Below are 12896 nucleotides of genomic sequence, written 5' to 3' on the forward strand. Positions count from 1 at the left end.
AGGGAAGCCGACGTCCATGGCGGATTGGTTAGCTCGACGGGCTACAACGCCAGGCGTCCCGGGTTCGAATCTCTGTCTGGGTATGAGTGGTCCTTGTAGTGTCCCTTCATTAATTTCATCATGTCATTATCCATCCTCATCGTCGCGATTGGCCAAAAGTGGCAGAAAAGCGAAACTAAATAACGAAAATCAAATGGGAGAATTGGGCTCCACAGTTGCTTTCAGAGCGTCATGCCAAGGTAGGGTTGGGTTTCATTATGTCTCGTCATGGCTCATGAAGCGGAATCACCCACATCTCGATCCTTACTAGGATGCTGTACGGACCACTCTCACACGACTGCCCATCACTTCATCTCAATGTCGTGTAGGTGGCTCCACGAGTCGCCCTTTAACTCGCATGAATGCTGCTGCGTTCAGGTTAATGCGGTAGCATTGTAGACTAGGTTCATTGCCACCTCCGAAAATCGGCCATTGTCTTCCGAACAATCTGTTGTTTTGTTTAATTGTTTAGTTGCAAGATGTACTGCATGAGAATAATCCGCAGCTTGCTTGTTATAAACTACAAAAGTCAGTCAGGTCCCATCCTTCCTTACATTATGACAACTTTACAAGGGTACACCAAATTACTGGGTGCTAAATTAACCTGTACAGAAAGTGGCATTTTACTAGCTTCTACAGTACTACTCAATTTTGTCCACTTATTAATATGAATTTGAAGGATTTAACTGATTTATGCCTCAATTATTACTGCTCGTCGTAATTAACCAACAGTGGCAAAAATGTGACGTTAAATAAACCAAATCAATCAATCAATCAATTGGTCGTGAGGTTCACTTCGAATATTTCTCTGTATGCAGAATTAACAATAGCTTTGGAAAATGTTATAAGTTCAACAGACTGTTAAGGCACAGAAAATAAACTCTAGAAAACGTCTTTCTCTTTTTACAAACTGTATCTCCTCTCGGAAAATTAAAAGTATTACTTTGTAACTCACTTTGTCAGCACTTCGTTAAGCGAAACCTCTAATTTCTGTTAACTTTTATTCTTTTGATGTTACATTTCCAGATAAAAAAGTTAATCCATAATTCCATAATGGCTTGCAGGATATTAGTTAACATGTACGTAATAACCTTTATTTATATTCGGATGATATGTCCTTTTGTTGAAAGCAATTAAAATGAAAGGAAATCACACAACAAAGGACTGGGGAAATAAAGATATATTCACTCGTGAGACTGAAGAGAAACCACAAATTCGCTCTTCTTCATCCTTAGCTTTTTCATGCTTTCTGTAGGGAATAAAGCACCATGACAGTGGAGAAAGTACATAGGATTACGAAAGGAAAGAGAGTGAAAGATGTAGGATTTTGGTTCCAAACTGTGATAGTGTGGTTTGTCTCGCCTTCTGCATATTTTAATGCAGAAATGATTGTCTGTTCATTCTTGAATAACTCTCTACGCCAAACTTCCAAACTCATAATTCACATGTGTTAAACGTAGTTTCACTACAAGTTTGTTTTGTTTATCTTGTTTGAATTACCCTTAAAATACGTCCAGATACTGTTACGAGTGGTAGTGCTCCAGTCAGTAGGGCGTCTGATTGCCGTGCGGAGACCCGGGTTCGATTCCCGGCGTGGGTGATGTCAGGTAGGAATTTTTACGACAATGTCCCTGAACAAAGTGCCTCTGGTGCTTATGCAGCCTCTAATAAGTTGGTACCTGAGGGAAACTCCTGAGGGGGTGGGAGTATAGGCGATCGGAGCGTGGATACTGATCTTCCACTCTGTCCGAGATCGAGAATGTGTTTTTGTACTTTTCTTATTTAGCGTCGCTCATCTGCCAGTTTTTGGCTCGATGATGATGATCAGTGATGATTAGATGAATTTGATGAAGCGAATACCCATGATCAGATCTGGACTTGAATCCAGGAACTTCAGTGGCCAGAGAGAAAGTCAACCACTTACTGCTCTCACCCATCGAAGTGGCTGATCATCGAAAAGAAGGGGGGTTTACCTCTCAGTGCATAAGGGATAACTCTAGAGCTTCACTCTTGGTTTACTTCTTGTTGAGTCACTGGACAAGTTCCTATCTTCGTTTTACAGCACATAATATTGTTTGCAGTGTCATTTTCACAGTATTTGTGTGTTCTTTGCAACATTAGCATGCGCCGTTTCACGACAGGAAGATACGTCTCACAGATGCAATGTATTGCTGTGTTGGGTTTGTTAGCATACAGGCCCCAAAACGGGCCTTTTTGAACGTTTGTAGCGGCGAAAGGACAAAAATGTTACTGAGAAAAGTTGTTTTCATAACACCATGTATATATATACGTAACGTAGATGGAAATTTTGCTTAATATAGGGTTTAAAATCTTTCACGAGACTCATCGTATTGAAGTTAGTTGACGTGGGACAGGACAAATAGGGAACGCTTGCATTTCCTTGCATTAAACCAGCACAATGTGGCAGCACACTTACTCTGCTGTGTTCTCAACACTGTAGGGTTATCTAGAATACGTATGTACTTGCAGTAGTACGTCCTGTCTTTACTGGACTCTCTGTTACTTTGCAGAATTCCACAATGCCGCTGGATGTGAGATAATCATAACGTCTTAATTATAAGATTATCATAATAAGTAACATACGTGAATGTCGATTGGTTTCATTGGTGAGATCCAGTGGGGATCGAACCCCATATCTCCTAATTGTCAAGCAACCATCGAGACCGCGGTGGCTCAGTCGGTAACGCGTCTGACTACCATGCTAAAGGTCCCGGGTTCGATCCCCGGCAGGTTCAAATCCGGGAACTTTTCTAACGATGGAAGCGGCCCCGGCGCCACCCAGCGTCGAATAACATGGGTACCTGGGGGAAACCCTGGGGGGTAAAGGCGGTCAGGGCGTGATGCTGATCACATCAAACCCACTCACGACCGGATCAAGAAAGTGTTGGGCGTTACCCCCACACCCCCTATACGCCTTCATGGCGTGGTGCTGTGCACAGGGGAACACTTTACTTTTACTTTTACTTTACTATCGAGACCGTTTGGCTGTAGTGGAGTGTTCGGCACGTTGCTTAGTCTGGGAGCAATGCGCGGACATGTTTGTTTTGAACGGTTCTTACTTTTATCATCAACTTCGTCTCGCGATGTAGAACGCCTGCAATGTATACAACCCAAATATCAACAGTGCTTTACTGGTTGTCTAAGTATCCGGTTAAGTACTATTTGCTTCATAAAGTGGATTGTTCCATTCTTACCCGGGGCCAAGTTTTCTTTCCTTCTATTGTTATTTTGCGTCGCCTTTCTACCACTCAGATTAATCGCGACTATGAGAATGAATGATGAACTAAACCTGCAATTTCTGACTTTTCAGCGCTTTATGCTGACAACTCAGCCACGAGGCAGGCAGGAACCAAGTTTTACATCGCGGTATTCTAGCTTCTAGATCATGTAGACCAGTTATCTCTCTTTTCGTATGTAGTAAAAAGTTTTTCAGGTTTTCTTTGAATATGGAAGCCATTGTCATTGGTTAGGAATGGTGCAGAGTTTTAGGTAGATTGAAATTTCAGTTCCATTTTAATCACAGGCAAACTAATTGGAAGTGCACCTACATCTTAAAATTGGATTCGAATAACTGAAATGTTTCTTCATCGAGAACCAAACCCTCGGATAGGGTTAGAATTTTTTATAATTCTTTGCGAGTTTTCGCTGAAGTCGTATTTCATTGGCATATTTTTGTTAAAAATATTTTGATTTTCATTATCGGCAAAGTTTAAGTTTGATCACAGTGTACTGGTTATGGTTATGCGGCGTAAATCCAGAGGACATGGGGTCGAATTCCGTGCAAGACATGGATATTTAATTGTCTTTGTGCACATATATTTCATCATTACATCACGTATCCTCATATTTGCGATTAACGCAACTTCGCAAACGCTGTATACGGAATCACACAAGAAACCTATGCTATTGAGGATGCTTCCTGTCTGATTTTCTCTTTTATCTGTGTAGGAGGATATCTTTTGGCGTATTGTGACTCTGTAGGGAAGCTCAATTTTACATAATGCAAGGTTGTTAGGAATATGGAACATCCGTTAACTATCGGTAAAAGCGTTGCTGGGAAATAGCAAAAGCATTATCCTGAATTCAAAGAAAATCGATAAGATAACCGATAACATTTCATGTGGGTTTTAGCAGAGGCAAAACGTATTCGCTCTTCCGATTTTGCCAATTGTCAAACTCCCTTACAGTTGGAGTTTCTGATGTACCAGAAAATTGTTAAACGAAGTGCTTTCTGCGTGCCATACACGGCATACGTCAATTTTGCATTTTAGAGAAGAAAACTGTTTTATATTCAGTAAGAGGTAGAGCCCAACAATAGGAAATGTTAGAATGATGATCGTATATCTACGATCTATTGCATTTAGAAACATACATAAGCCGAACTCCGTTGCGGAGTGGTTATCACAGCGCGTTGCGACGCCAGAGGTCCTGAGTTCTAATCCCTGCCTGGGCATGGGCGTTCTTTGTAAGTGTCCCTTCATCATGTTATTACTCACCCTTATCTTCGCGATTAGCCAGAAATGGAAGAAAGGCGAAGTAAAATGAACCAAATCAATGTATAAAAATCATACAAAAGTATTAAGATTCTCTGATTGGTGAAAACGCCATCTGGCTCTGTTATATTTAATTTTGGGAGGTGGTTGTAACAATGATGACTTAGAAAGCTATCTTCGAAACATTTCGTACATTGTGACAAATTAGTTGAAGCTGTCAGTGTTGTACTGAATCCCGAACTTCGTAAATATTGTGTAGTTATTTTATACCACAGAAATAAAATAGCAAATCCCTCTATGCTCCGTGAGCACTTGAATGTAGATGTTATGGAGTTATATTACCGGAGAGCGTTTGTCTATGACATATTCGTATGCACAATTTAAATGTTTATTGATAAATGCAAATCTCTAACGTACTTCGTAGAAGGGGATATCATTTATAGGACCTCCAAAAGATGCCAGAATCAAATCAATCCTTCACCCTACCCCCGCCGCCAAACGTTTGCGATTGGAATTTTTTAGAGTGGTGTGGGTGTTAACCAAACTGGTGACACCTTCGTGACCTGGTTTTCTCGGCAAAGGGAGGAGTGTGTGGCCTTGGTGCTGTGCGATGCTTGTGCTAGTTGCTAAACGTACCGTAGTCCCCGGAAACTTCGTGGCGCTTGCATCGCGAGTCGGCCATTGATTTGGAAGCGAGGACTGCGGGAGTTTGGGCCCGAGTAGCGAGGTGGCCAAACGTTTCACATTACGTTGTTCCCTGTCCATAGGATGACCCCGTCGCGACTCTTCTAGACCAGCAAGCTATCGAAGCCAGAACCTCCCAAGGTACGGCCCATCTCTTCTGCATGCTTATGCTGTTGTGTGTAGTGCTTTCGACACGTGCTAGTTTTCAACCAGAGGATTGCTTTATTAATCTACGTTGGCTACGGTCGCTCGGGTGATGCATTCCAATAGGAGGCTGATGTGTGAGAGCAGGAGGCTAATGTGAAGGGAGCGGGGTGCAATGAGAGATTGCGGTAATTGTGCTCTTCGCGGTATATTCAGTTTATTTAAATAATTATATTTATATGTTGTTATTTTATTGAAAAATCATATTATCTTCTCTCACATTCGCTCACTCTAGAGCCAATTAGGCTCGCAACGTTAAAGTCAATCTGTATTCGATGAAGTGGTAGCCACGGTACTAGCAGTAAAGGTCGTTTAGAGCTTGCGTATTTTTAAAATAATGTATTTACTGTGAATTGTGGAATGAGTGTACTTTTTGCAAGAAAATTGAAGAAGAGGTATAAATAATTTCCTCACTTTGGTGATATAGCAGCACAGTAAGTTTACATTTTGGTTAATTTTCTGAAACTGCTTTTTACTAATTGCGATATCCGCAAGCATGAGAAACTTTTTAGAGAAGAGGCATTATTGTTTCTAAATCATGTTTCATATTCAAACCCTTATTCATTTCTATTTCACCAATCCTTTTTTTAAAAAAAACTAATTTTATTTTAATACTCATATAATTTGCTATATTGGTTGCATTCATAAAACGAAGTATCATTTCATAATGATAATATAAAGCGTTTCTTACATAAATTTGTTCACTTGCTGCTTTTCGGTTTTTTCTTAAACAGAATTGTTTTGAATGAGCAAAACGTTTTTATTTTTTGTGACTTTAGTGTAATTAATATGTGTGTCGTTTTTCTGTCTTATTTTTTGTAACTGGCAAACGAGTAAACGTCAAACGCAGGCTTTGCAGGGTTTCTGAGTGAGCAGTTGACGTCGATTGTTGGAGGGGAAAATTGCCTGAGTAATCGAGCGAATTCCGTGCGACTCTCGGACGCTGGAAAGTATGTCAGTGGAGCACCAGCTCGAATGTTATTAAATGTCGTAGATTGAAAAAAAAAATCAGAAAATGTCAAAAACAGAGCGTGCTTTTCGAAAAATAATTAAATTATTGGAGATATAAAAAGCTTTTGTTTAAATCAATTTCTACGGGCGTGTTTAGCGAGAGTCGACAAGCGAGACGGTGGATGAGTATCCTGTGCTCCAGGGCTACTATATTTTTACAGCCAATATACTCCCATGCATGCATGCGTGTATCCATACGTATATGCATGTGAGAGTATATTGAGTGGTAATATGAAGCCTGTTTCCAAAATAGTACCATCAACGACAATAAAGCCCTTTTCTATTGTCACATTTCAGTGACAAGTTTGGTCAATATATATGTCAACAAAGTACATAGTGGAATTCATATTAATAAAAAATATTCCCGTTTCAAGTTCCCAACAAAATATTGACATTACTTTCTACGATTGCATAATTCAATTAATGCAAATCATCGCCTACAAGCACTACTCATTTTTCGTATTTATTTAATAGGTAGGAAAAACAAAACAAATATTTCAGGAGCTATGTATTTTCTTAATGGTAATGTAGTAACAGTTAATAGAGTGATTTTGTTTGCTGCATGGAAATAGTTAATGGTTTCCATGAGATATTTACATGTTATGAAGGATGTGTAAAAATAATAGCTTGAACATGTCCTTCAAACCTAGTGTTCATTTCACGTAAAATTTTAAAAACAAAATGGTACTGTGAAGTTCTATATGTTAGTTTTATATATCTCAAGAATCTGCGAGTATTTATTATATGGTTGATTTACCTTACTTGTTAAAATATTCAGGAACATTGCATTTCAATAACGATAGAATGTACGAGATCACGTAGAATAGTTCACGAACTAATCTTGTAGGCAAAGGCGGTTTTTAGGTGTTAAATTACATTTTATCGGCGAGTGATTTGCTAATGGAAAGTGGCTTCCTTCTAGTTTAGACATAACATGTTGACATTGTGGGTTTGTCTTCAAGCAACACCACCTGCCAATGGTATACAGTGATGATACATCTAGTGCATATTTGATGTTTTCTAAAGTATATCTCCCTCAATTCATAATTAGGAAATTATGTAAAAATCATGTAAGAGTGCCTACTCTGGTTCAGGTTAAATGCATTGCACATTATTTCGCGACACCAATCAAATGTTCCGTTTATTTGCCTTCAAGAGAGTATTATTAAGAATCCATGGTGATACTCCACATTTTAAATACGTGGATGTGTGACTAATCAAGTTTTAAAAGATTTTTCCGAAACAAAATCTAATCAAACATTTTTGTGGCGAAATTTTCTTCTCGGTATTTCCTATCTTGTATTTAGAAATAATCAGACTGACCATATTCAAACAAGTTAAAAAGTCCTTGTAAATATTTTCGTTGTGTTTGGGCCCGAGTTTCCTAAATAGATTTAACGTTGTAGTTTTACATTTATGTGTAATATATTGAGAAACAAGAACTATGTATGATTCAGATTGATAATTTGTGAGTTCCCTTGAAAATAATTCAAAACACAGAATTTGAATATTTATTTTCACTTATGTAGATCACGGGAAACATTTTATCCTTTACCTTCACAAACACTTCACAACAAGAACAAAAGTCGTTTCTGAAATCTACCATGATTTAATTTTAGAAAATGATTGAGCTCATTGCGTATAAATATGCTTTTGTCTTCATGTAGATTATAAACTGGGAATTTTTCGAAGTCATTCTGTTGGGAAATGAAAAAAGGTGCATTGCACATTCTTTTGAAATTTGAATTATTGATCAAGTGGTTGTATATTTCAGATCAAATGCACAAAGTGTAATTTAACTAAATATGCCCAATGTCACGTAATAGCATCGGTCATGATTGTCTTGAGAAATCAATTATCATCTTTCAGTAAAATCCACCAAGCATCACTGACAACACCTAACGCTTCAGTATTGAACTCTGAGCATAGAAAAATCTACTCTCACTTAATATACAGTTGTTTGAACTTTGTTTAATTGTTATTAACTGTAATTAAAACTCAAAGATTGGCCTCAGTTTTACTTATAACATAAACAAAACAGACTCGCTTGCTTTCTATTTTTGTTCACCTAATAAAAGGTTTAGTACTGAATCAAATTTATAGGCCTACTACTTCTATGCAATTTATTTACCCTTAGTGTTAGTTTTCTGCATATTTATTTCACAGTACCGTACCAGTCAGTCGGCTATCATGGCTGAGGTTTTTACCGTGGCCTTTTACTGCCTCTTCAGTTGAGTGCTGGGATATCACCTTCAGCGAAGGTTCCTGACGCTTTCTTGACTTATTTGCCACTGCCATTCTATTGACTTCTCATTTCTTTAGATCGATTTATGATTCATAAAATCGTGTTGAAGACTCAAAACCCTGTCATTTGAAAATGAACAATTTACCAGATAATTTGCAGGAAGCAACATGAAAAATTAAACACTAAAAATACCCAATCAATTACTGTTAATACAAATTAAAATTCCTAAGATGTTAGGAAATATAATACAAATTAAAATTCCTAAGATGTTAGGAAATATAATATGAATTTAGTAATAAATGGATAAAATGGATAAACAACATGTATTTAGTAAAAGGTCACACATGTTTTAGTTTGTTAACATTACGGAATTACAGCCTGCGTTATGCTTTATATATAATTGTATATATATTAAATAGCCAACGTCGGTGTAACGAACTACGAAACCAGAGGTTCAAGGTTCGAACCCTGGTCAGTTATGGATGGTAGACGTATCATTGTGTTTGTCCATTCTCCATTCCATCAGTTCATCGTCATCCTCGTCGTCGCTGTTAAGCTAAGAGATAGAAAAGAGAAGTAAAATACCCCAAATAGAAATATATTAAAAATCTGTAAACATTTTGTACCATGTCCGCTTATTTGGTAACATAGTAGATATGATAAAATACATTCCGAAATGTAATTATAAATTCGAAACTTCCATACATATTGTTGATATAGACATGAGAAAATCGAAATTTCACTGCAAAAATTACGTGGCACAATGACTAGGTTCTGTGTATTAATTCTAAACACACATGGCTTGAATACTTTGTGTTTCTTTACATTTGTCTTCATTGTTCCTTGAAATAATATGGCGCTTTCGAATCCGTTATAACGTTGATTCCCTTGTATTTTTGGTTCATCTCTCTATCTTTCACCATTCCTTCTCTTTAAATTGTTGTACGTTCTTATATTAGATAGGCACTGGCCCTCACGGGTTATTTTTATTTTACTTACTTGAGACAAATTAGTTCAGATACAACAGATTTCAATGTCCTAATTATTTCGAAGTGATTCTTATATTTTTCACTAGTTTCTTTGTGTTCTGAAAAGTTGATAATAAGAATGGAAATTTCTCGATCATGGAATTGTAGATATATAGTTGTAATAGGCACGCCGATTTTCAATTAGTTTATTTATTATATTAGCCAGAATAAAATTGTAGTACCTTTCTCTAGAAATCGAGCATTTTGAATGAGGACTTCCAAGCTTTTCATCAAAACTTTATAATTTTTGTAAAAGTATATCATCTGCTATACTTGCCCATTTTTCCTTCAACACGTAGATGCGTTCCGGCAGTGGCAATCTTCCAAAATAGTAGCATGTTTCGTGTAGAAGTTTTAATTAAAAATCCTCAGATATTTGTTTTGGAAGCATGCGTGAAATTCTGCGTCCTTTTGTACTGCTTGACGTTAATTCACCTGCACTAGCTCCTTCCTACCTTTTGATAACTTCGTTACTGTTTAGTCATATTTCGTAGGGGCTAAGTAAGATTTTCTGGCGTTGCCTCTCGGTTTTGATAGGTCTTTAACAGGATTTGAAACTTTGTTTTTAGATTTGTTATTATATTTTTAATTTCTTTCATATATTTCTATTATATGTTTGTTTTTATTTTAATTTCCATGCCTCTTAATTTCTCTCTGTCCTCTAGGGCACTTTTCATTGTGTTAGTATGTAGTATATGAAGTACAATTATTACGGCATACAAAGAATTGTGAACACAATAGTATTTTAATAGATCAATGTTGTAAAATGGTGCATGTGCTTTAAATACGAAAGAACAACCTCGAAATGCATACCTTCATAAAAACACTGAACACGTATTTCTCAAATTTAACGGTTTCCGATTTTGAAAACGCCCATGTACGTACATGTCATTAGTCATTACTCTGTTCCTTGTATAAATATTATCATGAAAAAAGCGTATGCAGTAACTACAGTGGACTCTTTAATTCGAATTTAGATAATTCGAATTATTCAGTAGCTAATTAGAACAGTTTATTCCCCTTAAAATTCCTATTGAAAGCAATGTTAAAAATTCATATGTAATTCGAATTTTCGAATATGTATTTGGATAATTTGAAGGCAGTTATGGAGAGACAGCTTCAGGAAAGAGAAAGTTTATGTTTGCTGGTATGTAGCCTCCACACTCTCCTTAATAACATGGGATTACCCACTCCTTTTGTGTGCAGGTGTTCGCCCTTGAACTTCCACTAGCCAATGATTTGTGAAAGTCTTCCTATCTGCCCTCAGTTGTCAGTTGTGATTAGTCAAGCTACATTGTTCCCAATGGCTCGTTGAATCTCAAGAAAACGTTAGTGACGACTTGTTTCACGCAATAAATGAAATTGAAGATGATGTTAACCCTATGAGGCAAGCAAATATCACGAACTTCTTTAAGTGAGAACAGGTAGCTAATGTTGTTATACGTGTATGTGATTTTGTGTGTAGTTATTTAAACGTGTTTTCCATTTACTGGTAGCTTAATTACTATTTTGAGATAAATTGTTTATGGCTTTCACTGCAGGACCACGGACAAAATACGGCAATTTTATGTTCATTAATTTTACTTATGCTGTTGTACGGTAGTTTTGTTTTGTTGAGTTTCTTTAAAAATGCAGGTGATTGTTAATTCGAATTTTGTTCGTGTCCCCCATGGAATTCGAATTAAAAATAGTTCACTGTATTTTTAATGAATAAGTATGAACATGGTGTTACCCTTACAGAAATGTCCGTAATGAGAGTGAAGTGAGCAAGAAAATTTTTAGAACTGTTTCTTTGCTTATCGACAATATAATATTAATATAATGCGAATGCTCGTTCGGCGCCCGGATGATCAACTAACTACAGTTCTGTTAGTAGCGTACAACGATCCTGTCCTGTCTGTAAATTTTGCTCCTTAAAGGCAGCATTTACTCGTAACGAAGCGGTTGAAAGCAACTCATGGAAGTGGCTATGACGCATCAAAGTAATTAAAGGCTAAATTATTGTAGGAGGGATTACGATAGCGAGAGGAAAAGTTTATTATACGAACTCATTGGCTTTCCGTCACAGTATCAATTGTTATTTTCTACATTGATTGATTGAGTTGGTGTTTTTAAGTCCACTTTATGCACAGTAAGGCTAATCGGGACTGGACCTACAGTTTAAAGTGGGATCCGAACCATTATGAGCCTCCACCGGGTATCGAACCCGGGACCCCTTGATTACAAGGGCGAAAGGGCGACGACGCTACCACAGCGCCATCGGGGAGGCCCTGTGTTACTTTCTATATGAACCATATTTATGCGCACTACAGTACTGTTTTTCTTCGTTGTTAGTTTTATAGGTGCGCGTGTTTGTGTCAACACTAAGGCTTTTTGCACCTGTCGCTTAATATGGAGTCATAAGCCTCCATAGAACAAATTTATGGAGACGACCTCCATATGAAAAACGAATTAAAACAAATTTACCTGCAAGAAGGCAGTTTCCAGATTGTGCTATGTGACACGGAAGTTGAAATTTGACTGAGATTTTAAAGAGTTAAGGCGTACATTTTTTGCAACAGTGTGTTATGTTTTCCAAGTATTCAAAGATTTTTTCGGCTAACCTGCTCCACTTCATCAGAACATTCAAAAGAAACTATAATGTGATAAAGGATTTCTGAATGAATGCAGGAGCCGCGGTAGTTTGATCGGTAGGGCATCTGAGTACCACGCGGAAAACCCTGGTTCGATTCGTGGGGTGTGTGTTCTAATGTCGGAATTTTCCGGCCTTGTCCCCGCATAAAGCGGCTTTGGGGCTCACCTAGCCTCAAATCAATGGGTACTTGGGGGCAAACCGGGGGGGGGGGGGTAAAGGCGGCTGGAGCGTGGTGCTGATCACATCACCTTCAAAATTTCCGAGATGGAGAATATGTGGCGCCCCTGAAATGTTCCTTCATCGCACGGGAAACTTTACTTTTTCTTTTTTAACCTTTACCTTCTTTTTGGCATATTAAAGGTCTAAGATTAACAATGTTTTATTTGAGTTTACTTGATGCGCAGGCAAAATAGTGGGAATTGACCTTGGAGTTTGAAACCAACCATAGATATGTACTCTTACTGGTAATGTAACCCGGTTGCCTATAATTACAAATGTGCTAGGTTAGTCCTACTGTACATAAAGTGGACTTAAAA

At 37.7% G+C, this 12896-nt stretch overlaps 1 protein-coding gene across 15 annotated transcripts in view; it reads left to right on the plus strand.

Moving 5' to 3' along the window:
• Positions 1-12896, plus strand: part of Cadps (calcium-dependent secretion activator 1) — a 462589-nt gene that overhangs the window by 36506 nt on the left and 413187 nt on the right. For 13 of the 15 annotated variants that reach the window (XM_083117743.1, XM_083117753.1, XM_083117746.1 and 10 more), the window contains exon 1: positions 5255-5378. The exons of the other annotated variants lie outside the window; for them this stretch is intronic. The gene's annotated coding sequence lies outside the window, so the exon portion shown is untranslated. Of the gene's footprint in view, positions 1-5254; positions 5379-12896 lie in introns of those variants that run through there. 15 annotated transcript variants of the gene reach the window in all.

The sequence above is a fragment of the Lepisma saccharinum genome, chromosome 2, assembly GCF_977018435.1.
Source record: "Lepisma saccharinum chromosome 2, izLepSacc3.1, whole genome shotgun sequence".
Classification (NCBI taxonomy): Eukaryota; Metazoa; Arthropoda; class Insecta; order Zygentoma; family Lepismatidae; genus Lepisma; species Lepisma saccharinum.